The 18,793-nt window shown below is 36.1% G+C and overlaps 1 protein-coding gene across 6 annotated transcripts in view; it reads left to right on the top strand.

Annotated features, from left to right (window-relative positions):
- Nucleotides 1–18,793, top strand: part of LOC106662247 (ephrin type-A receptor 4) — a 397,805-nt gene that overhangs the window by 70,226 nt on the left and 308,786 nt on the right. The window lies entirely within an intron of this gene.

Below are 18,793 nucleotides of genomic sequence, written 5' to 3'. Positions count from 1 at the left end.
CATCTATCTAACTATTTATCTATCGACCTATCTGTCTCCCAGTTTCCCTCGCTCTTCTCTTCTATTTCCCCTGCTGTCTATTTATCTATGTCTTTCTCAATATCTATCTCACCCACTCTTTCTCTCTACTCTTCTCCCTCTCTCTTTCTTACTCTCTCTCTCTCCCTATCTATCTATCTATCTATATCTCTCCTCTTCTCCCTCTCTCTCCTAGCTCAATTTCTCTGTTCCTTTCTCTCTCTCTTACTCTCTCTCTCTCTCTCTCTCTCTCTCTCTCTCTCTCTCTCTCTCTCGTGAAATATTTTGGAGGTAACGAGGTCATATCCGGGTTATTTTCTTTTTGGGGAACATGAGATGATTAGTAATTTTTAACGAGAAGATAAGAAAGCAGATCTATCGAAGTTCGTTTTATTAATTTTAATTATCTCACTACACTGTCTTATTCGCTATACATAGAATGATAAACAACGTTGCTTTTTTATTTACTATCGCTAGGTAATTTTCTCTCTTGTGAGAAGAAGATTGGATTGTTCGGTTATTATTCGGTCTCGCTGACTAATAACAGATCCACCCGGGCCGGCTTCCAGGAGTCCTAGAAACATATATCTATCTCCCATCATCTCCCCCCTCTCTCTCACTTTCTTTCTATCTAGCTATCTATCTATATATTTATCTATCTATTTATCTCCCCCCTCTCTCTCTCACACTCTTCTTTCTATCTAGCTATCTATCAATCTATCTATCTCTATCGCACACACAGACCCAGACACACACACACGCGCGCGCGCGCACGCATACATTCACACTCACTCACACTGACCACGCACACATTCAGAAAGCCAATTTGTTTCCGAAAAAATCGAGTCGATCCAATCCAAAATCATTCGAACTAATGCCCAAATTTCCTAAGTCATGTACAACCTGACCATCCACATAGTGCTTCTACTCCCATTCGGCACAAACTGACCGCAAGAAGTCGAACAGCCACATCCTTAAAACTCCGGACCCTCGTCCCTTAGTCTACACTTTCAAACGACGATCTTGTGAGAGCTCCAATGTCCTTGCGGTTGCTTTCCTAGCGAGGAAAATGTTTAGAATCAGCGGATTTCTTCTCCATTCATAATATTTTATAATAAAAATTCATAAAGCTCCAACGTATTATAGCGACATAGTACTGTATTTTAATTATGTTGTAACAAAAAATATATATTGTATTTTCATAATTCAAATATTTTTTTATTTGGCAGTGGCATAGACATAGGCTTAGACTCTCTACTTTACAACCTTTCTTTTTCTTACCTATACATTTTATTATACAATTCTACGTACGTAAATAAGATTAATGGAAAATCTTTAAAACCAAGGAAGTATAGTTTTGTATAAGCGTGTCTGGCCTTTCTTTGCCAGCAGTGACCGCTCACGCCACATTCCCCCATTCGGCCCTTCAGAGTAATTTATTACTAACCTGACGCTCGGTGAAACATATCTCACTTGTCGTTAGTATTGGGTTGTCCGGAAAATAATGCAGGATTTTGGTATTAAACAAAAAAAAAGAAACTAGTTACTTTAAAGCAATGTTCTTTAATCAAAATAATTTCCNTGACATTCATACAAATGAGTAATCCTGTAAACGTAAACAGAATATTTTATATAGATTTTTTTTAATGAAAACTTAAAATCCTGCATTATTTTCCGGACAACCCAATACTTGATCATAAACTTTTCATGTATCACATACTCCATATTGGTTAGTATGTTATAGATCAGATATCGGCAGTGCAGCATGGAAAGATTTAAAAGAGGTGCAGGAATATTTTTGAAATCTCTTCAAAATAGTTAAATATACCATCATCGATGTACTAACGTGTAGTATCTACCATCCAAAAAGATTTGTTTAAATTTAAAACAACAAAACGACTCTGAAACAAAATTTACTGCACCCCGTGTTGGTAAATGACAGGTAACCAGTTCGAAAGTTAATGATAATACAATACAATACAATACAATACAATACAATAGATAAGATAATAAATGTAATAATAAGTCAAATTTGAAACACATTATTTATATGACTTAATCCTAGGCGCTATCTAAAACTTAAGTACTGAAAACACAGGGGGTTGGCGTGTTTTGAGAAAGTGGCAATTATCCGACCGCGAACCATGAGGAAAAGGGAAAATTATACAATTATTTAAGGGTTGTTCATGGACAATTTATGGTTGCACGGAAGTGTCAAATATGTTCATTTTGAACTGAATTTTATAAACCTCTTTCACTGGTGGAATGTAAAGAGGAACGAGGGCGTCGGTGGCGTTAACGGTTTAGGCGTTGACACGGCGCCCATCACTGTAAGGTAAAGGTCCCGGGTTCGAATCCAGCGGCCCTGCATTCGAACCCGACATACTTACAAATCGGCTTTTTTTCAAAAACACCGGCTCCCCTAGGGTTTATATAACCTCGTAGTTAGGGGGGAAATACTTGTGAATTTTAATTATTTTTGGTTTTAAAGAGTTTTAATATCTATTTCGTTTAATTATCTATATTTATGTTTAAAGTTATAGTAAAAAAATGGTTGCCTGCATATCATTGCATATTTTAACGTATTAACATTGCATATTATTGTATATTTCTGGGCTATCAATTTACAAATGGCTTCTTTTTTTTTTCAAAAACACCGGCCGTTTTCAAAATTTATTTAGTTTTTAGTCTGGCGATTGGTTTTACAATTATCCTTCTTTATTTCAGAATTTAAATGCTTTATAGACTAAAAAGATCCTTTGTTTTCATTAAATGAGGTTATGAAATAATACAACTTCAATTAATTACGTTTTTTGAGGATTGGTTGTTGTTCATTAGGCTAATTTAGGATAACTACACAACAATATAAAAAATATTTCAATATTTTGTAAAATGTTTTAAATAGCCCAGAAACCGACCTTTCAATATTCTAAACAATCTATTTCCAATAACTGTAATGTTAACTTTGAGAATGACGTCACATTTTTGGTCAGGTGCTCTCACGTAATTAGTATGCACAAACGTACGTAATTCCAAATTGGTTTGTATTTTTGTTACAAATATTCTTTAACTACGTGTTTAAATTCTGACAAGAATTCTCTTTCATTTCTTTTTCGTTCATGTAATAAACTTATGCTTACTAGGGAAATTGATTATTTTTTAAATCAAGTTTAAACCCTTTATCAACAACCGGCAGTTATTATTCCCTGGTAGCGCCCGGACTTGGATCGTATATAATAATACATTACCCCGCCGGAGTATCTATCATACTTTATATAAATAGTTACTGCGATTAAAAAGTTATTTTCTCGGAGGTGAGCAGTTATTCTATAAGAAATTACATAAACACGGTGATTGTGAAACGAGGTGAACGTCTGTATTTTAATAAATATTTACACACCAAAGAATACTTGGTTTAATATGATATAACAAGCAAGATGAAAATGGTTCACTTTAAATATTTACGCTAATTCACTTACGTCCATTATCGAAATTTAAAAAATTAGAAATTAAGTAATTTAAAATTGCCTTGAGCTATAAATTTTACTTAGTTACTATTCGATAACATTTTTCAGATTTGTCAACCTATCTTTTTCAATTCAGGAAATACCCGGAATACTATTTGAAATAATTATTCAGAAATCGTGAGATGCGGTCTGGTGTGATGTAGGTTTCAGAAAAACATTTTCTTTATCGTGCCAACGTTTGGATCTTTATTGAGATCATCTTCAGGGCCTGGGATTTACAAACAATGTTTATATTTAACAAATACATTTAGGATGTGAAAAAGTGAATTTATACAATGCAAAATATATTTTTTATATTCAATCAATGTATTTCTACTCACTCAAAGTGTTTGTCTTCAGTGTAAATTTGCCATTCTTGCACCACACACTATTTGAAATGTTGATTGATAATTTTTTTTGTTGATTAGGAAAATGAATATGTTGTAATGTGGTTGTTACCCCTTGTCTGCGGCACCCAACGGAAATTAACCCTCCTGTATGACTTTAGTTGTTTTGTTAAGATTTGGTTTACTTACCAAGGTTTTTTGCTCGTAATGAAATTAACAAGTTAGATTAGGAAAAAGGGAACCAATATTAATTCCCTAGGCCCTATTTTGTTCTAGCATTTTGCTACAAAAAGTATACGTCCAAACCTGGATTCTTAATAATGCAAAAACGTGGTAAACAATACCCCTGGCATGATGCATGCGAAGGGATTCATAGAAGGGACATTCGAAAAACTTACAAAGGTTCTGGTCCTCCTGGATTCCTGACAGGGAATTTATTTGTTTCCCAAAGGGGTCGCAATGTCATACGACAATGAGGTTCTTTATCGTGCGTACATGGCACAAGGCGTTATCACACGTTTAGATTCTCAACATAGGAGCGACTCACCACTACTCACTGTAGATAGTGTGAACACCGTCAGGTTAGGTGTAGAAGTCACCAGATCCACAGACATGCCGAGGCATGCCTCTTCCAAGGAGGTGGGTTAACATTTTGCACTCAACTGTGTGCTGCACGGTACAGAGATACCCGAAAGGGCTGAGATGCATCAGCCGGTCTCCCACCGCACTCTCTATATGTGCCTCTCCCTTCTGAGGCACCAGTGCCTTGTCAGGGAGGGTTTCAATAGATTCAGGGAGGTATAGTTGTCTTCTGTATTTCCTTGAGTGTAGGGGATCCGCCAGCGTCGAAACTATCCAAACCATCCCTGACAGGGGACTGCCGCGTAAGAAGGCACACGCACCGGATATGATACAGACGGATGAAAAACTGTGCAGTTATTGCCAGAAAGAAGAGGACACCGCAGAACATGTTTTATGTTTTTGTGAGGATCTATGTAGGTATAGATTCTTGCAACTAGGGGAGGAAAGATCGCAAGCAAGTTCCTATACCATCGAGCCGCTGGCAAAACTATGGGGGTTGATGAACAACCTGAAGCTGGCTAGAGAGTTACAAAAATGGAGGACCACGATAGATTTACTCAGGTCGAGGTTAAGAAGGCATTATGGCCGTGTGTTTTCCGTGTCATTCTATTCACACATCTACACGGAAAGCAAACACTTTGAGCCCTGAAGATGATCTCAATAAACATCGAAACGTTGGCACGATAAAGAAAATGTTTTTCTGAAACCTATCACACCAGACCGCATCTCACGATTTCTGAAGAATTATCGACTAACAGTCACTAATAACCACACACGTTAGGTATTAAGTCGAAAATTTAGTCACATTGCTATCCGCTAGGGCGTAGGTAACCAACATGGCAGCCATGAATTTAACAGCTGTTTTTTATTTATACATATTTTTATTCTTAATTGCGCCCTAATTAAATCAAACCAATACATTTCTTTTCTTAATTTCTGACCTGCCTTATACTCTTATTCATAACTGATACATCCCCTATTCTATTGTAGGCTGTTAGACCTTAGGTTAGAAGTTAGGTATATCGGCACGAATAGAAGCGTGTGATTTGTTAGTATTTTTCGAGTGCATAGATAGCATTTTGAATGAAAGAGTTGATTAATTTTCCTGTTTTATTAACTTCTGGCTTCTTACAATTTAACACAAAACAACACCAAAACAAACAAAAACAAGCCTTTAAGGACTGTTATAGCTTTATTTTTGGTTCTACCAATCAACAAGCACAGCATTGCAGAAAAATTTAAGTTTAACATGCTAAGAATAGAAGGGGGCTTTCACGATCTTATTGGACATTTTTCTATTCGAGTTAACACGAGCTACCATCTTACAAACATCTTGAATACCCCTATCTTAATAGCTCATACTACGGTTGCTACAATAACACAATCACCCATTATGAACTTTTGCGATAATCCGTATTAAAAACTCACCTAAGTCTAAAGTGATCCTTATTTTCCTTAACGTTTGAAATAATATCGATCCTTATTTAAAACAAAGATATGGTGATATACATCACCCGGAAAGCAGTACCACTTTATTCTTTATAATTTATTTACAAGGCGATGAAAGAGGCCAATAAAGGTTGGTCTACGAAGGGTGCTAAAGGTTGTTGGCTGGCCTCCGGATCGTGCAACATCTTTGATCAATTCAATCCAGCCCCCGGTGTTGGCTCATTTATAAGGCAGGTAGCTTTGGATTAATAGACTCTTCTTCTTTCTGGGTGGCCGCCAACGAACAGCGACTCTTCTTTTTACTCGGTCCGTCAGAGGAACGACGCACGAGGACCGAAGAGCCTCCATCAAGGGTAAACACGTTTTTCGAATTACACACTTCCCCTGGGCTACTCTTTCATCACCGACTGTTAATTCGGATTCTAGCCGAAAATGGACCCTTTATCTTTATAAAGAAACAATGATATATTCGTAATTCAAAATCGTGAATAACAACAGAAAATCGAGACCTACGGAGAGGATTTGAGTTTCTTAATATACAAATCTTTTTACATACAGATATATTTTTTTTTTAACCATAATAACTTAGAATGTTATTATAGAAATGAAATAATTAACGAAAATATTTAGTTTTAGTTAACTTTGTTAATAAATAGAAGACCTATTTTATTGTAGAAAGTTGTTGGGTAACCAACATGATCGTTTAGCTTACATTCGTTAATGATAGACACCACATTAATTAATTTTCAACTTCCAATTATTTACATCCCACTGCAAATTTCAATTATTCTAATCATTATTAAGAGATCATGAAATGGGGTCTGGTGTGACGTAGGTTTTAGAAAAATATTTTCTTTATCGTGCTAACGTTTCGATCTTTATTGAGATCATCTTCAGAGTCTGGGATTTATAAACATTGTTTAAATTTTACAAATAATGTAGGATGTGGAAAAAAATGAATTTATTTTTTTCACATCCTGTATGTGTTTGTTACATTTAAACAATGTTTATAAATCCCAGGGTCTGAAGATGATCTCAATAAAGATCGAAACGTTACAATGTTTATAAATCCCAAGGTCTGAAAATGATCTCAATAAAGATCGAAACGTTGGGACGATAAAGAAAATGTTTTTCTAAAACCTACGTCCCACCAGACCGCATCTCACGATCTAATCATAATAATCATTAACTAACGGTCACTCAACACCTGAAATATTGTAATTATATTTATTAACGAAATAACACCCTTCCAATATCATCCGAATGAGGCTGTACAAGGCAACACTCCCAAAAATATAGAATTTTGCATAACGTTTCCGTTATTTATCTAACGTCTTTCGAATACCGTTGACGATATTTGCAGACTTTTTGCATAACGAATTATGCCGCCAATGCTAAGTTTCCTGGAGAGATTTTAGCAGTTCTGATTGACACTGTGCCTTTACTGAAGGAAAGATGTATAAGGATGGTGTATTTGTAGCTGTCATCCTGCTTGTGTGTATATAAAACAGCTAAATATTTTAATTTTTTTCATGAAAACTTATACCAATCGTAAACGATAATATAAAATAAACAATATTATTACATTTCTAGATATTTAATAATTTTTGTGTTTTCCAATTGGACAATATCAATAACAAAAACTTCTTTTGACTTTACCATGTCGTTAAGAAGCCCGCTATTCTAAGGCAAGTAACGTAGGACGCTAATTCAGATTACGTTCAGTCTGCAAATCTGCCCATGCGCACTTCCATCAATTTGTTACCTTTATGCAAAATCTCTCTCAAAAAGAACAACTATCCAGACAGTTACAGATCAGGTTGTTGCCTTATTCGACCAACCTTGACATTTAGCCAATTTGGGAAATTCTCATGATTAAAAAACAACGTTCTTTAATATTATATATGATAAGCTTTTCTTTTTGTCATCAAATCGGCATAACTTGAATACGAAGTTGCCACAACAGTATTTTAGCTGTTATTTGTTTTCAAAACAGCTTATCGAGCAGTTAGAAAGTTGTACGTGACCATTATTACTAAAAATATTTTTTTATATTTTTGAATTTATAAAGTTCCAAAAATCTTTTTTTATATTTTGTTAAGGGTATGTGTATTGGACCTTTACTAACAGCTATAATATGTTACGGCGTTTTGTGTGAGGTTCAAACTCTCATTCCTTTATATTTTAATAATCTTCCCATCCCTGTTGCGAACCAAGTACGATACCATGCAGTGTACCTCGACAAACGGCTTACACTCCCCATGCGAAACTCAAAAGTAAAACTTCACGATCTTTGTGTTAACCCTGTTGGCTCTGTTAGCTCCTGTTAGATTGAGAAAAATTATGACGTAGACTTGTAAGAATCGGCCTGTTAACATTGCTCGATCTAACAGACCAGAGCCAATGGTAGGTGTAAGGTCGAAAATGTAGTCACATTGCTATCAGTTATGAGGATTCCTGACAAGTGTTTGTCGTATGGATAGTCCGAGGTATGGTACCTTGTTCGCAGTTGGGAAGAGAATATTATACAATATGATGGCTGAAGAAGAGTTCTTTTTACGTGGTATGAAGGTAATGTGGGTGGATTTGTCTGTATTGAATTTTAATATTTTCTTTTCACACCAACACTAGCAGTGTGAGGTGTTGATGAAATTTCCGAGCGGGAATGACAGGGTCGCTGTATCGTCTGCAAATGTGTTTGTGACGGTTTAATGTCGTGAGGTACACCTGGTAACTGTGCAGTATGATAGAGTAGGTGAAGGAAAGGTTGTCTTTGAACACGAACGACAAACCCGGTTGGCCAATTCGATCGAAAGCTAAATTTACACCAGGAAAGTTTCCAGAAGAGTTCTGCCGCAATTTAAGTGAGGAGAAGATAGTAGGGTATTCACGATCTTTGTGTTAACCCTGTTAAGTCTGTTAGGTCTTGTTAGATCGATAAAAATGATGACGTAGACTTGTAAGAATCGGCTAGTTAACATTGCTCGATTTAACAGGACAGGGCCAATGTTAGATGTTCGGTCGAAAAATTAGTCCCATTGCTATCCGCTAGGGCATAGGTAACCAACATGGCAGCCATAAATTTAGCAGCTGTTTTTGTTTACACGTATTTTTATTCTTAAAAACGCATTAATTAAATCAGACCAATACATTTCTTTTGTTAATTTCTGATCTGTCCTTATACTCTCATTCATAATAGATACATCCCCTATCCTATAAAGTTGTAGGCTGTTAGACGTTAGGGTGCATGTTAGGTATGTCGGCACGAATTGAGGCGTGTCATTTGTTAGTACTTTTCGAGTGCATAGATAGCATTTTGAATGAAAGAGTTGATTAATTTTCCTGTTTTATTAACTTCTGGCATCTTACAATTTAACCCAAAAGAAAACCAAAACAAACAACAAGCATTCAAGGACTGTTATAGCTTAATTTTTGGTTCTACGAATCGCCATGCGCAGCTTTGCGGCAAAATTAACGTTTAACATGCTAAGAAAAGAAGGGGGCGTTCACGATCATACTGGACATTTCTCTATTCGAGTTAACATCTCAGAAACATCGTGAGTACCCCTTTCATATAAAACATTTAGTCTGCTAAAAATACCACTAGACAAGCTATCTAAACTTAGAGTAACAAACATAAAAAGTCTATACACTGCCCTACTAGCCCCACTAACGACATACGGACTTGAAAAGTACGGAACCTTTAAGCGCTCCAATCTATATAGACTTCAATCCATACAACAATAAACTTCTCCGTACAATAGTTAATGCTCCTTTCTATGCCTTTAACCAGACAATTCGTACAGATTAAAAATCCCATTCGTATTCGACCTTGCCCAACTCCGTTACAAAAATCGTCATTCTAAATTACCCGATTACTAAACCTCTCAATCTGCGAATTGTCATTCTCCTCCTCGGAGACTGAAGCGACTTTGGCCAAGCGACTTTGGCCAAGCGACAACTTAGTTGCCTAACATCAGCCGATGATAATTACCAAGTGATCTCACCCTGTCGATGAACTAAGCCTCCCATCACTGAATGAATGCTGTAAGGCAGCAAGCCCTTTCATGTGTCCGTGCATACAACATTGTGTGCACGTTCACACAATATAATAATTTCAATATATTTGCTTGTTGCACATTTAAAATGCAGTTGCAAATAAATAAATGATTTTTGTTAAAATAATAGTTCAATATAACATTTATCTTTTGAGTATTATTTAACAAAATGACCAAAAAGAAAAAAAATATCAATGGCTGATATAAAATAAAACTGAAAAATTTAGTAAAATGTAATTTCCTCTCCTTACCAATATTTTTCTACGAAAAAATGTTACAAGCTGCACAATGTTCCAGATACTCAATACTTTGCTTTAGTTGCATTATTTTTAAATTACTAAGTCGTAATTACATAAAATATATTATCAACTTGAAATTTGGTCATGGCGACCATCCTGGCCTTTCTAATTAGGAGCCGTTTCGGCATTCCGGCATTTTTAGTGGTTCAGTGGGTACACTGTAAATGACATTTTAAGCAATAAACACGGACAAGCCACTAAAGATGTCAAAATGCAAGATGTATGAAAGACTAAAACATCTAAAGTAATCAGACCAGGATAAAAAAAATTATGAAGTTATAAGTTCATCGCCGTTCTGACTGCTAGGAGAAATTTCACTGGACGTCATTAATGTTTAGTATAAATATTTTTAAACAGATAATCTACATGTTTTTTTAACAACTGCTAACTAATATACTAATTATTATTATGGCAGTTATTTTTGCCAATTGTATCAAGATGTCCTTAACAAACCAAGAAAATAAAAACGTGTGGTGACTGGTGATCGTTAACCGATAATTATTCAGAAATCGTGAGACGCGGTCTGGTGTGACGTAGGTTTCAGAAAAACATTTTCTTTATCGTGCCAACATTTCGATCTTTATTGAGATCATCTTCAGGGCCTGGGATTTACAAACAATATTTATATTTAACAAATACATTTAGGATGTGGAAAAGTGAATTTATACGATGCCCTGTTTTTCTTCGATACTTGGGAAAACATCAATAATCCACCCAAGCCCAATTCCTGTCCCTTGCTCAAAAAACAGGCTAAGGTTTAACATGTACGTAACTAAAATCAACCATATCCTTATTATTTGGAAATCATCTGGAATGCGGTCTGGTGTGATGTAGCATTCAGAAAAACATTTTCTTTATCGTGCCAACGTTTCGATCTTTATTGAGTGAGATCATCTTCAGGCTCAAAGTGTTTGTTTTCTGCGTAATTGAGTCATTCTTACGTGACAAGTGAGTGGGCACTCTCAACACGACAGAAGATGATCTCAATAAAGATCGAAACGTAGCCCAATAAAGAAAATGTTTTTCTGAAACCTACATCACACCAGACCTCATCTCACGATTTCTGAATAAAAATAAAAACTTCCACGTGACCTACGCAATACGCGACTCGCGCAATAACAAATATATTGATATTGTAGTTTATTATTCAAAAACGTGAATTTCTGATTGTGCGTTGCAAGGGCTGACAATTATTTTTATCCAACATTGTTATTCCTTACTCGCCGCGAGTGTTAATTAATACACCACTCCTTCCACTTTCTTTAAAACAACTCAAGTCTCCTAAGCCGCCCTTCCTATTTTCTGATGAATTATGTAAAAATCGAAACCTAATTAAGCCCGATATTAAAAAAGGGGGCCTCGGGGGACCGATTGATCGTAATTTCCATTTACTCAGCACGTCGGAAAAGTCGTAAGAAGTTTTCGCCGGTTTTGTTTTTTCTGGAATTCGTTGAATTTTGAGGTATTCGTTTATTTTACTTTGAAATGAAATAATTACTCCCTTGAGTAAACTCTCCCACTCAATCTCTTGTTTTCAACACTTGCGCTTACAATTTTGGATTTTGTAAATACGTCTTTGAATAGTCATTAGGTGTATTCACGATGTTTCTAACATGTTAACTCCTATTAACTCGGATAGATAAATGTCCAGTAACGTGAAGGCCCCCTTCTTTTCTTAACATGTTAAACGATAATTTTTCGCGATTGGTAGAACCAAAAATAAAGCTATAACAGGCTTTGATGGCTGGTTGTTGTTTGTTTTGGTTTTCTTTTGTGTTAAAATGTAAAATGCCAGAAGTAAATAAAAAAGGAAAATTTATCAACTGTTTAATTCGAAATGTTATCTATGCACTCGACGACACGCTTCTATTTGTGCCTATATATCTAACTTGAATCCCAGCCTACAACTTTATAGGATATGGGACGTATCTATTATGAATGAGAGTATAAGGACGGGTCAGAAATTAATAAAAGAAATGTATTAGTCTGATTTATTTAATGCGTATTTGAGAATAAAGGTACATGTAAACAAAAAACAGCTGTTAAATTCATGGCTGCCATGTTGGTTACCGACGCCCTAACGGATAGCAATGTGACTATATTTTTGACCTAACAGCTATGTTAACTAGCCGATTCTTATTAATAAATTAATAAACTAATTTTAACTCGGGTTAACTCGAATAGAGAAGTGTCCAGTAAGATCGTGAACGCCCCCTTCTTTTTTTTAGCATGTTAAATGTTAATTTTTCCGCAATGCTGCGTGTGGCGTCTGGTTGAACCAAAAATACAGTTATACAGTCGTTGAAGGCTTGTTAATTTTGCCGCAAAGCTGCGCATGGCGATTCGTAGAACCAAAAATTAAGCTACAACAGTCTTTGAATGCTTGTTGTTTCGATGAACTAGATTATCGACTGCTTGTTGTTTGTTTTGGTTTTCTTTTGGGTTAAATTGTAAGATGCCAGAAGTTATTAAAAAAAGGAAAATTAATCAACTCTTTCATTCAAAATGGGATCTATGCACTCGAAAATTACTAACAAATGACAAGCTTCAATTCGTGCCGAAATACCTAACTTGTATCCTAGCCTACAACTTCATAGGATAGTTGATGTACCTTTTGTTAATGCTAGAATAAGAACAGGTAAGAGATTAACCAAAAAATGTATTAGTCTGATTTAATTAACGCGTATTTAAGAATAAAAATACGTGTAAACAAAAAACAGCTGTTAAATCATGGCCGCCATGTTGGTTACCTACGCCCTAACGGATAGAAATGTGACTACATTTTTGACCTAACCCTAACATTGGCCCTGGCCTGTTAGATCGAGCTATGTTAACTAGCCGATTCTTACAAGTCTACGTCATAATTTTTCTCGATCTAACAGGACAGAATCAACAGGGTTAACACAAAGGTCGTGTTACCCCTATTCTCTTCTTTGTTGGTTTTTTTTCAGTAAAGCTTCTTTCTATTGTTCCTGTGGTTTGATTTGTTGTGGTTTAAGTTGTATCATTTTTAATGTGAAAATTTGTTTGGGTGATGGTTATACGTGATACAGATTCGGCTAGAACTATTGCATCACAGGAAAATAGAAGAAGTCGAGCATATGTGACCAGGATACTTAACTTTTCCGGAACAACTGTCCAATGAATCTTCCATCGCTACCAAAATATTGGATGCTTCACAAGAAGTCATGAATCAGGTCGCCATCGTGTCACCCCTCAGAGAGATCGTTTCATTATTTCGAATGTAATGTACTCCGTGCATTCTTCCTTCTTTGTCTGTATTCATCTATTTAGATATTTTTCAAGTATTCTACTTCTCCAATGGAATATAGGCAAGAATAGTTTCTGCCTCGTTGGAACTTGAACCGCATTGACTGTGCGGCCATTGAGGTTACCCAGCCCGACTGATGAACGGACCCCATAGCCTGACAAGTGTAAACTTTCTCTATCCGGAAATTATCAGGACTGGAAAAATGTCTGGCTACGTTCAAGGACGATCCTGAGAAGTTCTGTGTTCCCGCCGATATAGGTCAGGTGATTTCCAGGTTCGATAAATCCCGGATCGTTTGTACCCTGCACCCTATCGCTAATTGAGTTGTTTCAAACGTGTTGAATTATCCGGGTTCTCCCATGACAAATCAAAGGGTTTGGCCGTTTCTGTGTCCCTTTTCAGTTTCTAAATTAAAGAATTTCCACTGCTTCCAACACCAAAAGAAAACATCTTCTTCAGTGTTTTTTGGTTCGTTTTAATTTTTTTACGATAGGATTTTTTTTAAGAGGGTATTTCAACTACGCGGTTATATAAACCCTCGGAGGTGCCGCTATTTTTGAAAGAGAAACTCATTTTTAAGTAAGTCGAGTTCGAATGCAGGACCGCTAGATTCGAACCCGGGACCGAAAGGTCGTGGGATAGATTTTTTATCCTTGATACAAGTCACGGTGATAATACGAAATAGTTAACTACTGTTTTTTAACAATCCTGGAAGATGGATTTTTTCATAGAGAAAATCCTGCGACTGCTAATGAGGTCTCTCAAAGGAAGAAGACCGTTTTTTCCCCCGAATTAGGGGAACGACCCTTGCGTTTTACAGTAATCCTTTCCAAGCTGATTGGCGGTTTTCCGTCGATTTTCAGAGTTAGTGATTTTACCGTTTGTAGGCCCAGTAGTTTCTTTTGTGACGAGCAACCATCGAAACAGAATTCCACATAAATAACCAAAGACGGTAGAAGCTATTGTTTCTTTCAGCATATCAAAGCCAAAACAGAACTAACAAACATTTTGATATTTAAAAAATGTTATCCCTTATCACCTCTTTGTCTATGTGATATATTTGTGGTGACTATTCTATGACATGTATATTCAAAATTGTTTTATATCTATGATAATCTAAAACTAAAACTTATAATTATGAACAGATTAGATATTATATTTTTATTTATTTAGAAATCGTGAGATGCGGTCTGGTGTGATGTAGGTTTCAGAAAAACATTTTCTTAATCGTGCCAACGTTTCGATCTTTATTGAGATCATCTTCAGTGCTCAAAATGCTTGTCTTCTGTGTAACTGTGCCATTCTTGCGTGTCGTATCGAGAAGACAAGCACTTTGAGCCCTGAAGATGATCTCAATAAAGATCGAAACGTTGGCACGATAAAGAAAATGTTTTCTGAAACCTACATCACACCAGACCGCATCTCACGATTTCTAAATAAATATCGATTAACGGTCACTAATCACCACACATTATATTTCTATGTGATGGAACTGGATGCTACATAAGAGCTACATAAGTTCTTGAGGTTGTTCATTTATAATTAATTTGATAGTGTTATTCGACCGTTCTTTTCACATAGCATTGGCCGTTTACGTCACGCAATACCAATGTGATAAATCCTCAGTTCATAAAGAAAATGTGATCAGTTCACTGTAAATTATAAAATATTTTCTTTCTTACGTCTTTAAAACCCATAGTTCGTGCGTGCTTGTATGAATTTATGCTCGGTTCTCTGGCGGGTGAGACTGCTCGTAATGTTAGCACCTGCGTTCCGTGATGAAACATAATAAGTGCGCGCACTGCCCAAAAGTGGTGCAGAAAGTTTAAAAATGTACTCGTCCATACACAAAGCATTACCTTTTATTGTTGATATTTAGTTTTCACGTCAGTGGGACATGGTCATCTGTTAACAGCCAATGATGCCACCATCTTGTGCCATCAAATTGACCTAGGCTATTAAGAGCTGTTGCCTGGCAGCTAAGTTTAACCATAAAGCGAGAAAGAAAAGTAAAGATGGCCCATTGGATATAGGTATCATGCAGATTAATTAAATTAATTAAAAATTAATACTCCTCGGAAAGTGCTTTATTGACAGGATGCATTTTTCGTCACAAGTGACATTCAGAAAACAGTATTGTTTTGTTCCGTGAAAGTATTCAAAGGCAAATGGTTAGAAGCTGAAGCTTGTTACCGTCGATCAATTTATGAAAAATCCATTTGATTAGTTTCGTATTGCACTCTTAGTATTCCAAAAATGTTTTTATTGTTATAATTTATTCTTAGTGTACAATTTTATGTACACAAAAATATTTCATTTTCTAACAATTTATTATGGTCTTAGTAGTTTCTTTCGAAAGTTAGTTCGTCAAGCTCGTTAACATAATTACTTCCTTTTAACTGGGATGAAGCATATAAAATAAACCACATTTTTTGTCCATTGAAATTGATCTCTAGATTATTAAACCAGTAGTGGTTTTTTCTTGTTGATGATCAACTTTTATAGACTAGTGGTTTTGATTTTTTTACTACCCTACATCTATAATGTTTTATAAAACAGTTAAGATTTAACCACTTGGATTTTGATCAACCATTGATTTGTTTCTATTTTACTTTATATTTTCATTATCCTGGCCGAGAAAAGTTGATCGTTTTGACACAATATTCTATGGTTGAAATACCGTTTTATATGATATTGTGGGTATGAATTTATGGGAATAACTTGTTTCAGAACAAAGGCTTAGGTCGATCGACGTCCTACTTAGACGATTTTTTTCAAATCGGAAATAAGGGAATTAGCATATCGCCTTACTCGGTTTGACATTCGTGAGCATCGAAAATGACAACGTTAATATTAATACGAGGCATGTCGATCAACCGTAATGTGTATTTATGTTAATCGAAATGATTTTATGCATCAAATAATATAACGGCAAATATTATTTATTCATTATGCATGAATAATTTATAAAACGAATCTATGAAAACAATGAAACGACGGTTTAGGGCCGAATGCAACGGTATCATATTTACTTCGTTTTACAGTTTGGCTTATTAACATTATACGGGGGCGTTTAATGTCCCAAAGATTATTTTGTCGCAAATACTTCGTTTTGAATATTATTTAATAACAAGACATTATTATTGTAATGACACTCCTTAGGGGCCTTTAGTCTTACATACTTTTATTAACTTAATATTAGTAAGTACCTATAAGGTGGTCCCGCTAGAAGTGATCAGTAAGTGACAAGGTACAACAACAAAACCGCTTTGTTTAAATTTTAGGTCCCATAAACATGTTTTTCCTGCATTGTACCTTTTTCTTTTTTTTAATCCTAAAATTCTATCTAACCGCTGCTTCAGAGTGGGATGCGCTAACGAGTTTTCGGAAGTCAGACCCCACCGGCCTAGAGTGAGCCCAGGTTTAGACGGCGGGTGTGCCCGGCGGGTATTTGGTAGGAAGCATATTTGTTGGACAAGTGTGTTAGAGTGTACATTTATAGAGCGTAATTTCGTGAAAGGATGAGTTCTTTGGCAAAAAGAATTTGGAGGTCGGTGTGTAGTGCAAGGTTCGAGACGTAAAATAAGGAGGATTTTTGACTGGAGTGATTGAATTATTTTAGAATTGGAGCGTTTGGTTGAGCCCCACAGTTCTATCCTGTAGGTCCACATGGGTCGGAGAACTGTCTTATATATTAACAATTCACTATTTTTCGTGGTCCGCTTGTCCAATTAATACGTTCAATTAATTATGGTTTTTAGTTGAGATAAAAAGTCAGCGTCACGAGCGGGATTCGAACCCACGTTCTTCGGCTAGATACGCCGCTGCTCTACCCATTGAGCTATCTTGACCTCTATCCACTCAGACACTAACTTCCCATCTCAACCCCTACTCTACCACCTGAGCTATCGTGACTTCGATTCATCCGGACACTAACTTCCCATTTTTAAAATTTTCCCTCCTTTTTGCCATGGAAGAAATAAAACTATTACAGCGAGTTCGATTAATGAAATCGCTCGATAAATAATGACTCACTGGTGTAAGAACAGGAGATTAAATAGGTATTAAATGGCGCAGCATAAAATAAACCTCACCCTACATCAATCACTCCGAGTCAGAGTAAAGTATAATTTTTAAAATATTTGTAAAATTTTAAAAGTACATTGTTAGCGTTGAGAGATGATAGTTAATTTATGTGTATTGCAAGAGGTTATTTTTATGTGGCAACTTATCAGGGAAGGAAACGTCGGGTGGTTTATGGCTTGTAAGTTGTTTCAAACGGTCCTTCGATACCGATTTCAAATTCAGAAAGCAGACACTGTCCGAGGGCGATATTTCTGAATTTGCTGATGGAATAGACTCGCCGTTCGTCGACATGGGTTTCGCGCCTCGCTGCAGTCCATTATTCAGCGCGTGGCCACTCTTGTAAAGCCGTACATAAATTATCGCCAACGTCCGGATCACAGTCAGACGCCTATGTCGGAATTAAATATTTATTATCGAGGATCTACGTACACGACCGCCATTCTCGGAAATAAACTGTAGCCGGGCTAATTTGAATTTATCATTTTTGCATAATGCAATTGATGGGACAGTCGTAAAACAGCATTCACAACGAAAATAAAGCCGGCCTCGAGAATACCGGCGTACACAAAAATGTGAATCGATTTCAATTAGCTTTCAAAGTTTGTTTTCATTGATTGTGAAACATCGCTTCACGTCTATGCTGTGATGTTTGTCCGAACGTCTTCGATTATTCACATTCTTCCTGCCTATCTCTCTACGATTTTCTAAATTCCAACATATTCATAGTTGCTTTAAATCTACGTTGGCATATTTTCGTTTGTCATATTGGCCATCATTATAAATTTAAAAAGGCTCTTGTAAATGTCACCATCTCCTGATGCACCATGATTAAATGCACGATTGAAGACTTTGCGATTGCTAGATACATCATCTCCCTCTCAGGATGTATTCATCGCAGAGCAGCATAATCTGCCGCAGATCTTCAATCTCATCATGTCATACAACTATGCTTTATTTAGTGTAGACAGGCCCAACATATACCGTATGCCGCGTTTTATTAACATAAAATCTTTTTGTTTTACCACCTTCGGGTTTATTTTTAAGTGCGGGAAAAAGGGATTAGTAGTATTTACCTATTTCTGACGTCTTATAGACTGATTGTCACTTTGATTATGGTTGGTTGAAATCATTTTTGTAATCTCATTTGTGAGGTTGCATATCTAGCAAAGTGCTACCT

Source organism: Cimex lectularius, unplaced genomic scaffold, assembly GCF_000648675.2.
Source record: "Cimex lectularius strain Harlan isolate CLEC.00 unplaced genomic scaffold, Clec_2.1 scaffold19, whole genome shotgun sequence".
Classification (NCBI taxonomy): Eukaryota; Metazoa; Arthropoda; class Insecta; order Hemiptera; family Cimicidae; genus Cimex; species Cimex lectularius.
Note: the sequence above shows the minus strand (reverse complement) of the source record. Positions and strands in the feature narration are given on the sequence as shown.